Here is a 15838-nt window from a genome sequence, read left to right on the forward strand (position 1 = left end):
GGAAAGAAGACACTCTTTCAAAAAAACCATGTTCTCCCACCATGCATTCATTCTACTTGTAAAACTAATAAACCCAAACGAGCCCACATTTTGAGCAGCAACAGCAAACAATCTACACAAGGCAAGAATTTCCAGGTAGCAAATCAAACAAGACATTTCCAACAAAACATCATCAACAATGGCAACCCATACACACAACTTTCAAAATGTTCTGAAAAACCGAGACCATCTCCAAAGCAATTGGTACCCAGGTTTGAAAACTTACCATTGATCTGACCAAACACAATTTGTTCAATGCAAAATGTCGGAAGTTGGGATTGAGGGATGCCTGTGTTTGGTTTTGAAGTTAACGGGGATACCTATAAAAACGAAAAGGTTTTCGGGCTGTTTGGATTCTGTAGAAAAAAAAGATTGGGATAATAAAAAACGTTCAAATGCACCAGCCGGGAATCGAACCCGGGTCTGTACCGTGGCAGGGTACTATTCTACCACTAGACCACTGGTGCTTGTTGAACGTTGGCTCTTTAAATCATATAAGAAGGAACTTACACTTAAGTAAAGTCAATCAAAATATCAGAATTCTCTTCTTTCATTTAAGGTCAATAAATATAATTTTCCTCACCAATTAAGGTCAATATCACTTTTTCTAAAAATGGGAGGCCCTGGAAGAGTGTAATGAGAGGGTAAATGTGAGGGAAAAAAAAGAGATTTAAGCCGTTTACCCAAAAAGATGCGTTACGTCTACTGAGTATGTATGTTACAAATTTGATAAGAGTCACAAGGATACTCGATACAAGGTAACAAATATCTCTTGAGGATCCAACCCCTTCTAAAGAGTGTCTTTCCTCTTTATATAGGCATGTCCTAAGCCCAAAAAGTCTTGGGCCTTCAATTCTCAGACCGTCCTACTTGGTGAGTGGGTTGCAGATGTCGGTTCTGTTGCAGGCTATTTCTCTTGTGAGCGAACAACACACAAAGTGTATAGAAGACATTTGGTTAGGTATACTCCTTTGGTTTCCGCGTCGAAAGTAGCCAAACCAAGCGCTTGATTTTGTTAGTCCCCGGAATTTTAAGCTGAGCACTCGCTTCTTTTGGTCGGTGATGAGGATTGATAGTTTAATGGTTAAGGGGTTAGTGGCGGTGCCCTTCAGTCGTCCTTGATGCATTGATTTGTGTTGGAAGCTCTTGGGCTGCTTTATGGGCCTAGTAGTCTGATCCTTAATTTTGTAGGCCTTTATAGGCTTTTTGTTGAGGCTCATCTTAGAAGATTGCAACTACACATTATTTTAATAGGGCAATAGAAGACCTTGTGTTAACACCACTTGCTCAAATTTCTCATCTTTAACCTTAAAATCACAAAATGTCGATTGAATTAATTTTAAAATATTTAGCGACCTTGAATAAATGACACTAAAATAAAGTCACATAACACTGAATTTTGTTTTACCAATGTCGTGATAAACATGTTGCATAAGGAACATTTTGTATATTAAACTTGCTAATGACTATGGTAATACATATAATACAACACGGAAACGTCCGGAGTAATAGCAGCGGTGGTTTGGCTAATAAGACGGCCATTACTTAAAAGGAAAGTATTTCTTAGTATGTTTTCGTTTGTTTTTCCAGATTAGTTTTTTTCTTTGTGTGTATTCAAGCAATATTCTACTTTAATTGAAACTGTAACGAATGAGAATCGAACTAGGGTATAGAGAAAATCACATTGCTCTTGCTATATGTGTTTTTCTTTAATTTAACTACACAATTGTCTTTACGCGACACAATTTCGAGTGAGGGGAGAGAGAATTTGAAGAAAATTGAGAATGAACTTTGTGGAGCTAAAAAATAATCAAGAGGCGACATGTGAATTTTTGGATATAGAAGGACAAAACTACCCATGAGGCACACCGGAACTCCTACGTGCGAGCAGTGGATAATCATCCCTCAATCAAGTCAAAGGTGCCCAAATAGGTATTTATTTACAACCTATTTCACTCATCCTCATCATATCTTCTCCACAAGGTAACCCCAAATCCATCCTCTTTTATTATAGTAATTAGCTAATTAATTAAGTAATTATTCCATTAATTAGCTAATTAACCACAAATCAAGAACCTAACCCACAAAACCATCCAAGTGGCCGGTCTATCTCCTCCCAAGGTAGCTGGCCACATTCCTATATAAGCCCTCTCATTGTCTCCAAAAATCGATTCCAATTCTCTTGCTAAACTCTCTAAATTCTCCAAACACTTTTCCCTCAAAATTCTGACTTTGGCATCGAAAGTTCTTCAGCCAAAGCCCCCCCTCCAATTCATCTTGGGTGCGTGAGGCGCTCGGCCTTGACCTAAGGTGTTATTTGTTTTGTAGGTGTAATTTTGTCCAAGAGCAAGGAGTAAGAAATTTGCATCCACAAATTGGTGCTTTCATTGAGAGTTGAGCCCCATACTTGGAGATGACTCTGGCATCCAAGGTTTTCTATTTTCTTGTCCATTTGTAGATTTTTCATACGTTATTATTTTTAGAATTTTTTATTTGCAAAAATTCTTTAGTAAAACGTAAAAGAAAAGTACAATGGCAAGAAATTTGGAAACTTCAACGAACAAAAATTCCAATGTTCAAGAGATGGGATCACAACGATCCACGAGGGTAAACGTGACAATAAGTGGAGTGGCACTACCACCACAAGGCTCCATCATGGCAACCACCATGGCCCAAGCCGTGTCATCCAAGCTTGCCGAAGCCCACACGGGCCCAAGCCAAGGCAAGACAGCCCGAGCCACTCAAACCCGACGCAGACCCAAGTGTTGCCAAGCCAAGCCCTAGCCTCGCACCCACATGCACCACATGCCGACCAACCCACTCCCATGGCCCAGCCTACTCCCACCGAGCAACCCACTCTAGCGGCCCAGCTTGCTTCCGCGACCTAGCCTGCTTCCGTGGCCCAACCTGCTCTCGTGGTGTTCCAAGTAGCCCAAATTGGTCCAGGAATAGTTCAACCATCCCAACTCCAAATTTCTAAACCGACAATCGAACCAAGAACATTTTCATCATATTTTTCTACAGATTTGACATTTCCCAACTCAAATCTGGCACCCAGAGTCTACCACACTTCCACTGCTCAAGGAGATACATTTCTTCTAAGCCCTTCCAACCCAAATGGAGAACAACACTTGTTTCGACAAGTCATAGAGTTAACGAGCGCCCTCGCACAATAGACGACCTTGGTGAACCAGCTCTTGCAGCGCACAGAGATGCAACGTCCCCCAGACGAGGTGTCCCGAAGTAGGTCAAGGGCAGATGAAGAACCTCTCCAACAGCATCCCGGTAAGCAGCCACTTGACCAACCACGAACCGAGCGTTTGGGCAGTGTACATTCCTGGTTGGGCCCTCGAAATAGCATAAACTTTTGTCTTAGTGTGCGAAGGAACGTGCACTTTCTACTAAGCCCACGGACGAGCATATATTCACGGTTGGGGTCACACTCTGATACTCAACATGAGCAACCTTCCAGGCGAAGTGTTCATTCGCAGCTAAGCCCGCAATGGGCATCTTCCACCTCACATCGGAGTAGGCAGCACGACGGATGAAGAGAAGCAATCACTCAATCCAGCTCAGTTCAATCGGCAGCCTATGAGAAATTTGCTCGTCTGCTAGGAACATACCACATACACTGCAACCACAGCATAGACGAGCTAAATACATGGAAGAGCAGCCTAGACAAGCAGGTCACGACTGGGGGCAACCAAAAGCTCCGCTACCTCCAATAAAGGCAAATTCAGGAAGAAGTATAGAGACTCTTGACCAAGTGATTGCGCGATTTCCAACGTAATTAGGTCACCGACAAGGCATTACGACGAGACATGACCAACATAAAAATGTCACCCTTCACGGACGAGATCGAGCAGAGAGAGCAGCCTTCTAAAAAGGACTTCTAGCAGACCACCCGCTGTTCGAAAAATTGATCATCTAACTTTGGCAGATTCTTTCGCTCTGACAGACAAGCATGCACTTTGGGACAAGGCTCGTCGATCAAGATGCAAGGACTTGAAAAAGAACCTTACATCACCTCCTTACTATCCAAACCAGAAGCAGCAGATGACCTATTCACATGTTTGATTGTATCTGAAGCAGCAATAAGCTCTACCATCATACGAGAAGAGCTGGGGGCCCGACTACCTGTATTTCACAGTTCAAAAACTCTTCTTAATTCTACCAGAAATTCAAAAGCTAACTTTGGCAATTGTTGTTGCAACCCGAAAGCTCAATTTTTACCTTCAGACGCACGCAGTCATCCTCATGATGCACTATTCCGCCCAATCCACACGCACAATGATAAAGGCATAGACACTGGCAGATGCAAAGCTTTCTGACAAACACAACAACTCAGCCCAAAAGGCGTACCAAGGGCAGACAAACACTAGAAGGACACACTCGGAAGCAAGTTTTGTCCTCATCGCCCCAAAAAATTCTACATAGAAGCAACATATACCATTAGTTAAACACCATCTCTGTTATATGTCACACAGACCCAGCCGACCCTTGCTTGATAATTCAACTCTAGAGTGGCCCAATACCAGCAGTTGAGCATCTCCTTCTGCGTGTAACATGACCCTAGCTCCACGGCTCCTTACTACGCCTTCACGCCTAGCCTAGACGACACAACAGAGCAGTTTAACGATGCCCCGGATATAGCCGAGCACGCCCTAGCCCCACCTACTCCACCCAATGGAGACTTCTAGCATTTGAATGTCAACGGCATATCCAACTACAATGGTTCTAGAGCAGGCGTGATCCTTGTCACCCCAGATAGTTCGATGCCCAAGTAATCGATCAATCTAGGCTTCAAAGCATCCAACAAGACGATCCTCGATTGCCTTAAGAAATCATTAATAGAAAAGAAGGGAAAATGGCTAAATGAACTCCCCAGATGTATATGGCCATATCACACCACCAAAAGACAAGCAACCGAACAGTAAGGAGATGGTCACAAGCTTAAATCTGGCAAAGTAGAAGCGCAAGTAAACCATCACCCGCATCGCAGCCTACCAGCAGCAGCTCCTCTCCAGCTACAACAAAAAGGCCAAAATCCGACAGCTCTAACCTGGAAATCTAGTCCTAAGAAAAACCTTCATCATTGACCGCAAAAAAGGTCCAAAAAAATGGATCCCATCTAGGAAGTTCCGTACAAGATTAACAGAGTATATGGCAAGAGTAGCTACACCCATGCCACCAAGAACGACAAAGAGATCGAAAAGCAATGGAACGCCTACAATATGAGGAAGTGCCATGTGTGACCACCTCACCAGCTAAGAACTATCCAGTTGTTATGTAATTCCTACCTTACAGCTAAAGTTTTATTTCGTTTCACTCATTTTTCAATGAGGAATTCAGAAGTAATCTACAACTTGGTTTGGATGCATGCTTACAACAACTGATCACTCCTGCACTTCAAAAGAAGATATCGCTCTTCTTAGGGACTCATCGTAAGAATTGCGCCCCCGAGAGACGAACCATGTTTTCCAGTGCGAGAGGGTAAAACAATTCCCCGACACCCACATGGGTTTGCTCTCGAGTGTGAGAGGATAAACTAATTACTCTCCAGTGAGAAAGGGTAAACCAATTCCCCGACACCCACATGGGTCTGCTCTCCAATGCGGGAGGATAAACTTATACTCTGAATATCTAGACGTGGATGAGTCAGGCTGCCCTGGTATAACTAGGTGCACGATGGCTTACGCCGGGATTCCTAGAAGTAGCCACAATAGTCTATTTCAAGGCTTAGCTAAATGAAGGATTTTGGGTCTATTGGCCCAATCCATAGGGAATCGGGCCTCAGAGACAGATGAGGCACATTACGCAGTACGCCCTATAGACGGCTGCCCTAGAACCCTAAAGCTGCTACCAAGTGCACTAAGGTAGCCTACAATTTCCGGAAGACCGCCTACGGCTTGCCTTTCGAGCAGTAAAGCCGTGCTAGACTTATACAACCGCATATTCTTATGAAAGGTTAAACAAGCTAACATGCATATACAAAGCTTTATCCAAGTGCGGAACGCTCTACACCAATTCCTAAAGTGTTGTGATACTTGTTACGCAACCTACGAAATTAGAGAAAGCCAAGGTTAACAGCCTAGTGGTCACACGGACTTGTCTGCTTCTGTAAGTAAGGCATCTGACTGCTGACCCTATGGCTAAAAACTTTGCAAAGTTCTACACCAACACCTATGGCTACATAGGCTACACGGCCTGTCTGCTTATAGAAAAGTAGCATGTCTGCCACTGGTCTATAGAGTCTAAAGGTTAAGGCATGAATAAAAGAAGCAAAGATGGAGAAAAATGAAGGAAACAAGTTTATTAAATTTTCTAGCAAAATTGATAAACAACTAACAAAGACCAAAGGAGTTCGAGCAAAGCAAAAACAACAAATAACACAAGGAAAATCCTAAATACTACCTAAAAGACTACTCTTCAGCAACTTAGGCACTCCACGACTACTCGGTTGCCACACATTCGGCAGCTGCAACATTCTCAGCAACAACACCATCCAGCGCTTCACCACCGGCTGCTCCAGCTTAGGCACTAATCTCTCCGACTACTTCACTAATTGAAGCCTCAAAAGGAAACGCAAGCAAGCCTTCTAGAGAAACAGAGAAACAAGCGTTCATGTCTTCAAGCAGATCTGGTTTCAAAAGCACATAGATCTCAGCAGCCTTCCCAGAAGCAGGCTTAGTGGATTTCTCACAGCTGCCCACGCGAGCAGTCTCATCTTTCCCAACAAGCGAATCAATCTCAGTAGCAAAATGAGTGGGCCTTAGCGCCAGTTTAGCAGTAGAGTCCACTTTATCGCTCTTCATAATAGCAAGCCTCTCCAAATGTGAACCGAACTTAGCTCTCAACGGACATCTTGGTAAAACATCGGCACTAGGGGCATGACAGGACATCTACGCTGAGCAATCTTATCAGCAATCACACTAGCCATTCTCAACATGGCAGGCGTCACAGGCTCAGATCTAGCAACCTCATTTTTCTTCCCATTAGAAGAAGTCATATCAATCACAGGACTCTCGGCAGTAGACAGAGGAAGTCTTCAGTTTTTTCTCAACCGGTATCTCTTGAGCAGGCAGGGAAGATCTTTTCTTTCCATCTTCATTCATAGTAGGCTCCACAACAGCGATCAGACGAGCCAATGCATCCACCTTGATCCTCTTTACCTCTTTTCTTGGAAGTAGCCTACCTTTCTCCCAGCGAAGAGAACTAAGCAGCAAACACCATTCACAGTACTTAGCAAGGGAGATCAACCCATACTGGTTTTTCCCCCCTTTTTTTTTCTCTCGAACTCGTAGGCATGAGGCCTACATGCCCAGCATTCTAGCAACTCATAAGGCCCGCGACCTCCTTATTTCTCTCAATAACCAGCCTAGCCCGCGTCAGGTCTAAGAGCCCAAATGACATGAGCCATGCGGCTCACCTAGCACTGTTCCCCAGCGCCTCAATCTAAGACCCCAGCCTCACAAGCTACCCTTGGCTTTAGCCAAGCCATACAACCCAAGCAGTGGTCTCTACCACAACACCTCATCGGCCCATGCTAAGCCGACTCCTAGCCTCTACCAACAGACGTGCCGCACCACCTCGACGGCTGCCCAAAGACAGCACTATCCAAGAAAAAGACAAGAAAAATTAAATTTTTCTTACCTCAGTGCGGCGCAGAGAAGACGAAGCAAGCAACGAAAGACAATCATTTGCATAGGCAAGATGTAAAAGATTGCTAAAGGAGAGGGAACAAATATCCTTTAAGCTCTCTCTCTCTTGTAAGGTAGAATAAATCGCTCTCCAAAGTTGATTTAATAATCCACTTAAGTTGGACTTAAATAGGCTTTGAGAGAAATTTATTTCCCTTTCCTAGAATGATGTAATTTCCAATTAAAGAAGGAATCTACATCAAAATAGGAAACAATCTTATGTTTCCTCAACCAAGAAGATCTCTACACCTGTTGCCCTTTCCTACGAGCAGCCCAACAGGTATGGGGGCATTTATGGAGCCAAAAATAATAAAGAGGCGACATGTGGATTTTTGGGTAAAAAACGACAAAATTACCGGCGAGACACACCGGAACTCCTACGCGCGAGCAATGAACAATCATCCTTCAATCAAGTCAAAAGTGCCTAAATACATATTTATTTACAACCTATTTCTTCCATCCTCATGAATCTTCTCCACAAGGTAATCCCCAAATCCTTCTTCTTTTATTATAGTAATTAGCTAATTAATTAAATAATTATTCCATTAATTAGCTAATTAACCACAAATCAAGAACCTAACCCACAAAACCATCCAAGTGGCCGATCTATCTCCTCCCAAGGTGGCTGGCCACATCCCTATATAAGCCCTTTCATTCTCTCCAAAACTCAATTCCAATTCTCTTGCTAAACTCTCTAAATTCTCCAAACACTTTTCCGTCAAAATTCTAACTTTGGCATCAAAGGTTCTTCTGCCAAAGCCCCCCTCCCCCCCAACATTCATCATGGGCACGTAAGACTCTTGGTCTTAACCTAAGGTGTTATTTATTTTGTAGGTGCAATTTTGTCCAAGAGCAAGGGGGAAGAAATTTGCATCCACAAATATGGATTCATGCATATGTGATTAAAGTATGAGATTAAAACTCATTATTTTGACATGTCATTGACACCAAAATTTTATTCTCCCTCAAATCCAAACATAAAAACCGCTCATTTACCAACCGTTGAACGGTGATTTGAGTTTTCTGAAACCTAAACCCTAAACTCTTTAGTGTTCTTAATCATATAAACAGGGGCCAGGATGCAAGTAATTATTTCTTCACTAGGAAACAAAATTTGCATAGAAGTGCATGTCATAGAACCAATTGTTGAAATCAAAAGGAAGATAAAACAAGTGTTGGGTGTCCCTGTGGATTCCCAAACCCTTGCGGTTTGTGGATAGAAGTTAATAGATGGTTTAGACATGGAAGATTACCCAATTATCACTGAGGGTACTACAATTAACCTCACCATCAAATGGACGGGATTCAGAAGTCCTTTAAATTTACACCGTGCTAGTAGTAAAATTCATATTACCATCAAGTTTTCAGCAAGGCAACTTACCATGGAGGTTGACACACCCGAAACAGTGCATAGCCTTAAAGAAAAAATACACATCATGGACGGTACCCCCATCAAGATGATGCCTCTCTCATTATGTAGAACCGAGTTGAACGAAGATTTTCGCAATTTAAGTGAGTATGGGATACATGCATTTTCAGAAATTGTTGTGTTCCTCAAGACTATGAGTCGATTAAGAGATAAGCCGGTAGCAAGAACATTGAGTATAGTGGTACAAACAGCGTCAAGTTTACTCAATGCGTCAACGATTCCATTGGAAGTGAAGGACTTGAGAACAGTTAATAAGTTGAGGCAATTACTTTTGAGCAGGAAAATTCTCCCAACGGATGATTATTTGTTTATACACAAGCAGAGGATCATGCACGACAATTGTAGCCTCAAATGGCATAATATTGGTGATGGAGATCTCCTATATGTATTTAAAGGGACTGTTTGTCGTAGTGGATATTGAACTCAAATTTGTCCAGAAATTCTTAATACTACGTAGCTTTTAATTAAGGAAAAAAATGAATAAATAAATTTGCATTAATAAAAGAAATGTTGGTGGATAAGCATGGCAGCTGAATCATTGATGCAGTGCAGCTGAAAGGAAGAAGCAATGAAGCTCGAAAATTGTCTACGTGTTGTTCTTAAATTAAGCATGTATATGTATGTGTAATAAATGGTCAAGATTATATCATCTTAATGGTGTATAACTTGACACGCGTTCAATGTATAAACGGTCAAGATTATATGTATGTGTGTTGCACGTGATCATAGTCATAGTGCTTTAATGAATTGGCAACGGCTATACAGCTGGTTTGTAGCCGAGTTTCATGGATTGAATCCAACGTAGATTCGAAGGGAGCAACGTACTCCTCTTCTAGAAAGTTCATCTCTGATATTCAAGCTTTGAATTCATTTTTATTTCTAGTTGAATTGATTACAAAGACAGAGAAATCTAATGCAAATTTTGATCAAACACTAACATGTCCTCAAAGCCAGGTTGGATTTGAATCTGGGAGTGGATTAATGAATTTGTGAGTGTTTATTTGGGTTTTCAACGAATAACTCAGAAGCTTAAAAATGGCTGGATCTAGCACTTATCTTCGTGCATCAGTGTTCATTGGAGTCAATTATGAATTCTGGTGTATCAAGATGAAAACAATTTTCAAGTCTCATAATCTGTGAAGCTTTGTTGAAGATGGCTTCACATTGTCGAAGGAAGGGAATGAGACAGATAAGAAGCAAATCCTTGCTGATCAGGATCTCATCACCAAAGATGAAAAGGCGTTGGGACTGATACAAGGAGCTGTGAGTGATGAGATTTTTTCCATAATTGAAAACCAATATACTGCAAATGATGTTTGGAATGTTCTTAAGCAAGAATTCAAGGGTGATGCTAATTAGTCTAACTCCTACATATGATAATAGTGTTTCTATTATTGAGAAAACTAAGAAATTGATGAGATTGATCCAAATGAGGTTGTTACAACTCTGAAAGGATTTGAGCAGAGATTGAAAAGACATACTGAAGATGAGGAAGTGAGTGATAAGGCATTCAACAGCCTTAGTATCCAAAATAAAAGTGGATCACAGACCATTGGGTACAAAAGGAAGAAACCTTTCAAGTTTAGAGATAAGAAGGGTAATTATAGGTCTCAAAATGCTGTCAAACCCTGGTTTAACAAGGAGCCCACAAAAGAGGCATGTAAAATCTGTGGGAATATACACTATGGAAAATGCAAATTCAAAGGGAAGCCTAAGTTTCACAATTGTAGCAGATTCAATCATTTTGCTAGAGATTGCAGAAGTAAATCAGTTTAACAGGTTCAAGTTGCATAAAGAATGGAAGACGAAACTTCAATGTTCTTTGCTTGTAATTATGTTGCAATTGTCAAAAATGAGCATGTTTGGTATATTGACAGTGGATGTAGCAATCACATGACTTCACATGAGTCTTTGTTGATTAATTTGGACAAAAGTGTCTCAACAAAAATCAAAATGGGGAATGGACAGATTGTTCAAGCTTGTGGAAAATGAACCTTGGTGATTGAAACCAAGAAGGGTACCAGACACATTAAAGAAGTAATGCTTGTTCCAGGACTACATGAAAATCTCCTAAGTGTAAGGCAAATGATATAGCATGGTTATTTTTTATTATTTGGAGATGATCAGGTTGCAATCTTTGAGGATAGAAGTTTGGTGAGTCATGTTGTTAAAATACAAATGACTGGCAATACGTGTTTTCTATTACTTATGGAACATATGAATGGTTCTACACTAAAAGCCAGTTGTGAGGGTGATGCTTGGGAATGGCACATTGGAACATTTGAATTTTAACAGCTTGCAGATGTTATCAGATAAGGAAATAGTGTTAGGGTTACCAAAACTCAAGAAGTCATATGGTGTATGTGAAGGGTGCATTGCAGGAAAGCAACACAGAGATGCCTTCAATAAAGAGCTAACTTGGAAAGCAAACAAGCCTATGGAATAATCCACTCAAATGTTTGTAGACCAATGCAGGTCATAACATTTGGAGGAAACATATACTTCTTAACTTTCATTGATGATACAACCAGAATACGTTGGGTTTATCTTCTGAATCACAAATCAAAAGTGTTTAAAGTGTTCAAGAAATTCAAAGCCATGGTTGAATTGCAGAGTGGCTACAAAATTCTAAAGTTAAGAAGTGACAAAGGTGGAGAGTATAACTCTCATGAATTTAATTAGTTTTGTGAAGATTTGGGGCTTGAGAAACAATTGACAATGGCTTATTCCCCTCAGCAAAATGGTGTTACTGAGAGGAAGAATAGAACCATTGTTGAAATGGCTAAAAGTATGCTTCATGACAAGCATTTGCCTTATGAATTATGGGAAGAAGCTGTAAACACGGTTATGTACTTACTCAATAGGTGTCCAACCAAGGCTGTGGAGCACAAAATTCCATTTGATGCTTTCAGTGGCAAAAAATCAGGTATTCAACATTTAAAGGTGTTTAGATGTATCTGTTATGGACACATGGCTCGACAATTAAGACAAAAGCTTAATGAATCCACTATGAAAGGTATATTTGCTGGATATAGGAAGATGGAGAAAAGATACAGGATCTACGATTTGAGTACCAAGAAGATCTTTCTGTTAATGAGTGTTGTACTTAATGAGAAGGGTACTTGGAATTGGAATGCAGAAAATTCTGACAAGCTATCATTTCTTGTTAATCTCAATCTACCTGAGATTGATCATGGCATTTAGCTAGAAGGGATCAAGTGTGTAACACATGAATTCATTGACTCTTAAACTGAGAGTGGTGAGTCAAGCACAGCTAAAGCTACACCAGTCAAAGAGAAATCACTTAGTGAAATCTATGCTAGATGTAATGTAAGCATGATTGAACCAGTGAATTTCAATGATGCTGCCACTAATATAGCTTAGAAGAAAGCAATGAATGCTGAAATTGAGATGATAGAGAAAAAAAAGACCTGGGAATTGGTTGACAGACCATCAGGCAAACCCATTGTTGGGGTAAAATGGATTTACAAGACCAAACTAAATTTGGATAGGACAATTCAAAAGCACAAGGCAAGGCTGGTTGCCAAAGGGTATACATAGAAGCCTGGGGTTGATTTCAATGAAACTTTTTCTCATGTTGCAAGATTGGATACTGTCAGAATACTCATAGCCTTAGCAGCTCAAAAAAATGGAAGTTGTAGTAACTAGATGTGCAATTAGCTTTTCTAAATGGTGTGTTGCAAAAGGAAGTCTTCATTGATCAGCTAGAGGGTTATATTGTGCAAGGTGCAGAAGACAAGGTCTACAAACTTAAGAAAACTTTGTATGGATTAAAGTAAGCACTAAGGGGTTAGTATGAAGAAATTGATGCTCATCTACACAACTATGGATTCACCAGAAGTCCAAGTGAAGTAACACTGTATATGAAGTCAATGGGAGAAAATGAAAGCATCATTGTCTCTATCTATGTAGATGACATTATCTACACAGGCAGTAACATTGAGTTGCTGGAAGAATTTAAGTGTGATATGATGAGAAGATATGAAATGACAGACTTGGGACTGCTATATCATTTCCTTAGAATGGGAATTCTTCAATATGGATCTGCAATTTTCATTAACCAAAGGAAATATGCAGTTAGCCTATTGCAAAACTTTGGGTTGAAGAACTGTAAACCTATTAGTACTTCATTGGTGGTGAGTGACAAACTTAAGAAAGATGATGAGAGTGAAAAAATAAATGATAATGTATACAGGAAATTGGTGGGAAACCTTTTGTATATGACTGCAACCAGACCAGATATCATGTTTGCAGCTAGCTTACTTACTAGATTCATGCATGGACTAACAAAGAAGCATTTGGGAGCAACAAAGGGAGTGCCCAAATATATACAAGGCATTTTAAACTATAGGATTGAGTATGAGAAAGGCAAAGAATCAATTCTCATAGGCTATTGTAACAGTTATTGAAGTGGGGATGAAACTGATATGAAAAACACATCTGGATATGCTTTCTCATCTGGAGGTGGGGTTTTCTCTTGGGCCTCGGTTAAACAACATAGTGTAGCTCTATCAATAGCTGAAGCTGAGTACATGAGTGCAACTGAAGCAACCACTCAAGCTGTGTAGTTGAGGTTTGTGCTTCAAGATTTTGGTGAAGAACAAGGTGAAGCTACTCCTATATACTGTGACAATACCTCTGCCATTGCTATGACAAGAAATCCTGTGTTTCATCAAAGAACAAAACATAGTGGAAGAAGATATCATTACATTCAAGAATCACTGCAGCCAAACATCATCAAGCTAATTTATTGCAAATCAGAATATCAACTTGCTGATATTTTCACCAAGGCACTTCCAAAATATTGATTCTGCACACTCAGAAAGAGGCTTAGAGTTAAACCAGCTACCAGCTTAAAAGGGAGTGTTGGTGGATAAACATGGCAACTGAATTATTGATGCAGTGGAACTGAAGAAAGGAAGAATAAGTGAAGCTCAAAAATTGTCTAAGTGTTGTTCTTAGATTAAGCCTATATATTTATGTGTAATAAACGGTCAAGATTATATCATATCAATGGTGTATAACTTGACACATATGCAATTTGTTAAATGTTTAATTGAAATCATGTGTGTTGCACATGATCATAGTCACGGTGCTTTGATGAATTAGCAACAGCTATATAGCTGGTTTATAGCCGAGTTTCATGGATTGAATCTAACATAGATTCGAAGGGAGCAACGTACTCTTTTTCTCGAAAGTTCATCTCTGATATTCAAGCTTTGAATTCATTTCAATTTCTGGTTGAATTGATTGCAAATACATAGAGAAATCTAGCGTAAAAGTTAATCAAACACTAACAAGAAAGAATGTATACAAGTACTAAATGTAGAACACAAAAGTTGAATAAAAAAAAAAGAACAAATCAAAGTGAAGTTAAATTTATCATCTACCAACTCTATTGATATATGATCCAGACAAAAATGATGTAGAAGATAAAGCATTTTTCATGTCTTCAAAAGTAAGGTGTCCCTACCCTTCGGTGTTCCATGGATAACCCGACCACATTAGAGTTGTTCTAATTTTGTGCAACAAGTTTAGATGCATTCCTTCCCTTTGAGACTGATCACCATCAATGCCATCATCGTCGCTTGCTCCTTCAAAGCACCTTTATAACTTGCCTAATTGTTGGCCTTCCATTAGCTTCTAGATATGCACACAACAAACCCAAATGAAGCAACTTCTCGACTTCTCCACACTATATCCGCCCTTCACCTTGAGCTATTCATCAAGCGCAAAGTTCAATTTTCCCCTCTCCATTAGTCTCCATCCAGACACCAACTCTAGTACCAATATCCCAAAACCAAACATATCAATCTCAGCTGAGGCTCTTCCCGTTCGAACCACTTTTGGCACCATGTACCCTGTCGTCCCAACCACTTATGTCGTGCCAGTCATTTCCCCATGTTTGTGCATTCAGACCAATCTGAAATCCCCTGACCTAGTATTCATATCCTTATCAAGTAACACATTACTTGCTTTGATATCTCTATGCAAAACCTTAGCTTCCCAACCCTTATGCAAATACAATTCAACACCTTAATTCTCTCTTCCCATCTTAACAAGTTTCTCTATTTGCACACAAATATCCTCTTGTCCAAGCTACCATTTTCCATGTAATCATAAAACGAGATTATACTGCATTTCTCTTTCTTGCACCAACCTCTTAGTCCTACCAAATTCCTATGCTTCAATCTTCCTAAGCTTGAAACCTCGGCCACGAACTCTTTCAACCCATGTTCACCTTCATGTGAGATTCTTTTAACTGCTACTTTTCCTCCTCCTAATACCCCATATACATTTTCCCATGTCCTCCAATCCCGATCACTTTCTTCTCGGAAAATCCCTCTTTTCGTGGCATGTATCTCTTTGTAATCGATCGGGTGAGGCCAATACTCTGATTCCCAATCTTCAACTTTCTCTACATCCTCCTCATTTCCTTTCACACCAAGCAACCAAAAACTCGGCAATACTAACCCCATGACAAACCCTTTTGATCCGAAAATAGACCTTTCTCCGACACTGCAAAGGAAGGAAAATTCTGAGTCACCAAAGTGTTGGTGATGGAAAAATTAGAATTGCTAAAGCTCCAAGCCAATATCCTATGGCTCTAAGCCAATGCTCCAGTTGCCGCACAAAACCCCAATTACAT

At 40.4% G+C, this 15838-nt stretch overlaps 1 non-coding gene and 2 pseudogenes across 1 annotated transcript; 1 reads left to right on the forward strand and 2 right to left on the reverse strand.

Moving 5' to 3' along the window:
* Window positions 1–435: 435 nt before the first annotated feature.
* Window positions 436–506, reverse strand: TRNAG-GCC (transfer RNA glycine (anticodon GCC)). Its single transcript has one exon. It is a non-coding gene; the product is annotated as a tRNA-Gly (tRNA).
* An 8312-nt stretch (window positions 507–8818) lies between these two features.
* LOC137707471 (ubiquitin-like domain-containing protein) lies at window positions 8819–9589 on the forward strand (annotated as a pseudogene).
* Window positions 9590–14658: 5069 nt separating this feature from the next.
* On the reverse strand, window positions 14659–15838 carry LOC137707805 (L-type lectin-domain containing receptor kinase VII.1 pseudogene; annotated as a pseudogene).

This window comes from Pyrus communis, chromosome 17 (genome assembly GCF_041283825.1).
Source record: "Pyrus communis isolate YQ-2024b chromosome 17, ASM4128382v1, whole genome shotgun sequence".
In the NCBI taxonomy this organism is placed as follows: domain Eukaryota; kingdom Viridiplantae; phylum Streptophyta; class Magnoliopsida; order Rosales; family Rosaceae; genus Pyrus; species Pyrus communis.